The 6039-nt window shown below is 41.6% G+C and overlaps 1 pseudogene; it reads left to right on the plus strand.

Moving 5' to 3' along the window:
* Positions 1–3591: 3591 nt before the first annotated feature.
* Positions 3592–4307, plus strand: LOC109381663 (cytochrome c pseudogene; annotated as a pseudogene).
* The last annotated feature ends 1732 nt before the right edge of the window (positions 4308–6039 follow it).

A 6039-nucleotide genomic window follows, 5' to 3' on the forward strand; every position in this document is an offset into this window, starting at 1 on the left:
AGCTGTCGTTCAGCATCTTAGCTGTAGAGGGCAGTGTCACTGGCCCCCATGTGGGATCCGAACTGGGGCCCTCTGTCATCTCAAGCCAGTTCTTAACCATCGCGCCACTCGGCCGGCCCAATAAGCAGTGTTTTGTTGGATGTGGAATACTGAGTCAAAGCACATCTCACCAGGCTGTATTTCTCCATTAGAAATATAGCTCTTCATTAAAATAGCAAAGCACTAATATTATCACAAATCACACCACTAAACGCAAAGAGAAAAAAAATAAATGCATGAAGGCACAGTTGGATGTGAACTATTTCAGCTAATCATAATATTCCCCCAAACCTAATTAGAAAGCTCACCATTCTTTCATTCATTCATTCATCAATTATTTATTAACGTGTACTACGTGTTAGACGCTGTGCTAAATAGTCTCATCAAGTAAAAAGTCTTCTAGGGCACAGATAGCATCCCAACTTGTTACGTTATGTCAAGATCTCCGAGCTTTTCTGATGTCAGAAGTCCTTATGCTGACACCTTCCAAGTGAGAAAGAATTAATTTACCTCCTCAAACTTCTTACCTAACAGAAACTTCCAATTATTCTAGCCTGTCACTGAGCATCTGTGGTACATGCCTCTATTATTCCGTGATCCTTTATCAGAAATCATTAATGAGTCTGACTCCAGTAAATGCTATTTCAGTAACTATGTGAGGCGTGCTCAGTATACATCAGGCAGTGTGTTGTGTGTTAGAGATACATGGTGGACAAAGCAGTGGGAAAGTCCCCACTCCCACCGAGCTTATCATTGAGCAGATATTGATTAAAGGTGATAAGATACATAAGGCATGTCCCTGTGCTCTTGGTCATTCCTGTCACTAGTCTTATCATTTGTTTCTGTGACTACCCTGTGGGTTTCAGTTCTTGAAACACAGTAGGAAGCCAGCAAATAAATGAAACATTTCAGTCCCTCTCTGTTTGTGGTGACAGGAAGGAAACTGCTCCTCCATAAAACCTGGCTGCCACCAGTAAAGAACAAATTAGGACTCACTGATAAAATATCTGTAGTCATTTCAATAGACGCCTACCTTACAGAAGTGGTAGCTATCCTCCCCCTTTTTCTTTCCAAGTGGAGCCATGATTTAGTTCAGGTTTTCCCCCTCTCAATGCTGCCCATAGTTCGCAGGGGAAGTAGAACCTATTCTCAAAGGGTGAGTCCAGGTAGCCAACTCTATCATGATCATCTCACTGGCCATGGTGTTAATGATTCAGGGGTGAGTATGTGACCTAAGTTAGACACTCAGAGTGCAGGAAAGGAAAACAAGTCCTTCCTTCCACTACCATGGGTGACAATTGCTGCCAGTGGTGACAATTATCTTGTGGAAGCCAGCTTGAGAAAAAGAGTAACACAGAGAAAAAAGTAGAGCTGAGATCCTAAAAAAATGGAGCCTGACCTCTGGCTTCCAGTTATGTGTAAGAATATATCTGTTTCCTGTTTATGCCTGTTTAAGTGGGGTTTTCTGTTACATATAGTTAAAAGTATCCTGATATAGTCCTCTGGAAACGATTGGTTGAAGTCCAAATTAGGAGAGGCAAACATGTGCTTTAGAACACATGTATTTTTCTAAAGGTAAATTCTGGCCAAAAGGACAGCTTATCTCCCCTAAGACCCAGTTGGAGAGTGAGGCATCTGTGGTTACGGTTGTGAAGTGAAAACAATATTTACCACAAGCAATTTATAAGGTCCTTTTACCTCTAAGCTTGGCATTTAATACCTTCAGAACACTTAAAAGGGTTTTAAAGTTCTTTCTTTGAATTGAAAAGGAGCTCCTTTCAATTAAAATCAACATGAAACAATCTACACTGGTCATTCATTGATTCATAGAGGGAAAAAGGTTACCAATAAATAACCCAGGAACAAGGAACTTTTCAAAGAATTATGGATCATAGAATCACAGGTGGAAAAACCTTAGAGAGTCTCCAGATTAATGCTTTTCAAACTTTTCCACTGAAATGCATGAGGGAACTGTTTCCATGAGTATAGAAATAGTGCCTAAAGTGGCCTGTCAAAAGCATGAAATATCTTTGACATTTGACTTTTTAATCTCAAAAATGCAAGGGAATTTTGCCTTCTAGTGCAAAATACTATTTACATATGATTTTTTCCCAAACTCTTAGTGAAATTAATAGCCCAGGAAGTTGCACAGAATCTATATTGCGGCTTTGAGCTGACCTCATTGGCACACCATTGTGCATCCCCAGGGGCAGATGGTATGTTTACCCAAGCGCAAGTGTACAGCTATCGACCATTTCCCTCATGTCACAGATCAGAGAACTGAGGCCAAGAGATGTTTAAAAAAAAACAAAACTTACCCCAAATTCTGAAGATAGTTACTGGCAGAGCTGAGAACAGAATCAAGCTCATTCTAACTTCCAAGACCAGTAATCTCTGCAAATGCTTCTTTCAATCTTTGTATGAAAATAAGAACCACCCAAATTAGAAGGTCAGCTACAGCTCTAGTCACCTTCATGAGGCTCTGGTCATATCCTGAACATGCTCAGCCTCAGTGCCTTTGCACTTGCTATGCCTTTCCTCTAGATCTAGAAGGCTCTTTGGACCCTCTGCATGGCTGGTTTCATCCCAGCATTCCTGTCTCAGCTCAGATGTTACCACGTTACAGAAGAGGACCTCCCTGACCACCCTATCTAAAGTGGTTCTCCCACCCCCAGCTACGCCTGACCATATCAATATGACTTGATCCCTTCGTAGGATTTACTACAATATAAAATTACCTTATTTATGCATTTGTTCCCTTTTATATTGTCTGGTTCCCTCCCTCCTGAATACAAGCTTCATGAAGGACCAGTCCTGTCTGTCTTGTTCATTGCGCGCACCAAAACTGGAAGTTTGCACATAGATGATGCTTGCAAAATATTTTTTAATAATTAATGAGAAGCCTACATTCTCCCATCTCTCTTTTTCCACGATGCCACTCCCCTAGAATGCCTTTCAGCCTTCACGTTTGCCGGCTCAGGTGTTACCCATTCTAAGGACAACGCAAACCTTACATCTTTCAGAAAGCCTCCCCTAGACTGACTTACTGACTTGCCTGGGAGAATTCTGGAAACAGGAAACTTGCCTTAGTCGCATGAGTATTCCCAGGTCCTCACATAAAGTGGACCTTTGATCCCAGTCACTTCTGTCACTTGCTCTTTGCTGTTGTCATCTCAGTGTGCTTTTTCTCCATGTTCTAAAAGACCACATCAAGGTTTTCCTACTTGGGATTGACTATGTTTTCCATCCTGCCAACTGTGTTCCTTAAACACCCAATGCAAACTTTAATTCTGTCATTTCAAGATGTCCCCCCCTTGTCATCTTTGGCTCATGTCATCCAGGGTCTCTTTTTTACCTCAAGGCAATCTTTCCTTTGGGTTTTACATATTTTCATTGAGATCCTGCCTCTATGTAGTCAATGTAGAATGTCTAAGTTATTGAAAATACCATACTGTTTCCTGTTATAAATTATACTCGGAAGTAGACAGAATGGGGTGTTCGGCTTGTGAGTGTGAGTCTCTGTATCGCATGCGAAGAAAGAGCAATTTAATTATGAGTGATGTTGAGAAGGGCAAGAAGATTTTTGTTCAGAAGTGTGCCCAGGACCAGCCGAGTGGCTTAATTGGTTAGAGTGTGAGCTCTGAGCAACAGGGTTGCTGGTTTGATTCCCACATGGGCCAGTGAGCTGTGCCAGAGCTCGGCTGCCACCGGGCGGCAGGATGGCTCAGCTGATAAGAGCACATGCTCTTAACAACAAGGCTGCTGGTTCGATTCCTGCATGGGATGGTGGGCTATGTGCCTCACCCCCGAACTAGATTGAAAGCGGCAACTGAACTTGGAGCTGAGCTTGCACCCTCCACAGCTAAGATTGAAGGACATCAACTTGACTTGGAGCTGATGGGTCCTGGAAAAACACAATATTCCCCTCCCCAATTCCCCTACACTGTTCCCTTCCCCAATTCCCCAATAAAATCTTACAGAAAAAAAAAAAGTTTGTCCAGCACCATACTGTGGAAAAGAGAGGTGAGCATAAGACTGGGCCAAATCTCCATGGTCTGTTTGGGCAAAAGACAGGTCCAGCCCCTGGATTTTCTTACACGGATACCAACTAGAATGAAGGCATCACCTGGGGAGAGAAGACACTGATGGAGTATTTGGAGAATCCCAAGAAGTACATCCCTGGAACAAAAATGACCTTCGCTGGCAGTAAGAAGACTGCAGAAAGGGCAGACCTGACAGTATATCTCATAAAGGCTACTAAGAAGTAATAGTTGACCACTGCCTTATTTATCACAAAACAGCAATGTCTCAGGATTTTTTAAACGTGTACTATATTTAAATTGATCTCATACACCAGAATTCAAATCATGAATGGCTGATAGAAGATTTCTTTTGGACAGTCCTTATTTAAACAAGATTGGCTTGTGGGTTAAATGGATATGATCAGCTTTTCGAACTTGGAATGTAATTCGGTTCAGCAAGAGCTATCACTGTTTTTCCTTCTAAAGATACGATTGGACGTGATTAGTCATGTTTAACTTTTCACAGAGATTGTAAATGTCATCTTGAAACCTGAAGGAGATTGGTTTTCTATTTGGATTTATATTACTGGTTATATGAATACATTTAAATACTGAGGAAATCCTTTCACTGTCTCATAAAACAGCCAGAATTTCTTGTGTTTCAATTGTGTTCATTAGCCTGTTAGAAGGCAAGGGCTGAAGGTAAGGTGGCAGTGTCCACTTTATCTTTTTGGTCCTAACTATGCCAATTTAATTAAACTTCTCTGTATCTAAACTGTTGCCTTTTACTTAATGAAGGGTATTTTAGTTTGGTTTATGTGTAACATCAAATAAAGAACATTTAAGACTTCTCAAAAAAAACCCAAAAACAACCCAATTATACTCAGGAGTAATCTCGTCCTCTGATCCTTCAACTTGATACTTCTTTCCCCTAATCTGCACTGTTCTTTTATGAGCCCCAAACTTAGGGATCCCTCTGTTTTCATTCTAGAAGGAGGGGCGTTGTAACCAGGCTGATGTGTTGACCGAACAAAGGATTCGGAGGAGAGCTCTTAGCCGTACTCACTGTCTGCCAGGAAGCAGGTTTGGTCCCAGATGTAAAGCAAAGGGACCATGGGTGTGTCCAGTTTATCCTGCCTCCCAGAGTCTAGCCCAATTCAGAGAGAGTCTAATGGACCTAGGTGGGATCTTCTCTCAATCCCGTGGAATAATGGAATTCAGGGATATAGGAAAAACCAGCGTGCACAGGGTGAATGATTTCCCAAAATGCAATGCAGCCCTCCCTTAACCCCCTCAGATGATACTATGTTCTGCCCTGTTGTTTTCTGAACATACTGCCACCAAATGAACATTTAAAGTTGAAGAAACACCATTAAAGCCTCTTCACAGAAAACAGAATAAAAGAAAAAAGCAAGGGGCCAAAAATTGAACCCTGAAAACGGCTAAATTTAAGGACTGGAGGAAATGAGAGAAAGAAGTAGTCCAACGCTAAATGAGAACCATGTCATGTTACTGAGATGACTTGAAGCAAAGGGGGGGGGTTGAAATACTGAAAAGGGGTGATCATCAATGTCAGTGATGTCATCAAGAAAACAGAATGAGCGCTGCATGATGAGCAGGCTCCTGATGTCACTGGAATTTTCAGAAGAATACAAAGAATACCATCCTGGCAGGTGATTAAGCAATGAGTAGAATGACAAAGAAAGGGAAACCAGGACACACTTGTAGAGGAAGATCAACCGTGAAATAGAGGGAAGAAATAGGTAGTAGTCACCTATTTTAATATTTGACATGGTAAAATCTGTAAGCACTACCTAAATCTCTAAGTAAAAATAATTGATGTTATTTCCTTCCTTGCATTTGGGGAAACTATCTCAGGTTTGGAAAATAGTGAAAGCAACCATTATGTACATCCTTTTTAAAATAAAGGGGCACAGGAGCCGGCCGAGTGGCGCGATGGTTAAGAGCTGGCTTGGGA

Source organism: Hipposideros armiger, unplaced genomic scaffold, assembly GCF_001890085.2.
Source record: "Hipposideros armiger isolate ML-2016 unplaced genomic scaffold, ASM189008v1 scaffold_51, whole genome shotgun sequence".
Lineage (NCBI taxonomy): Eukaryota > Metazoa > Chordata > Mammalia > Chiroptera > Hipposideridae > Hipposideros > Hipposideros armiger.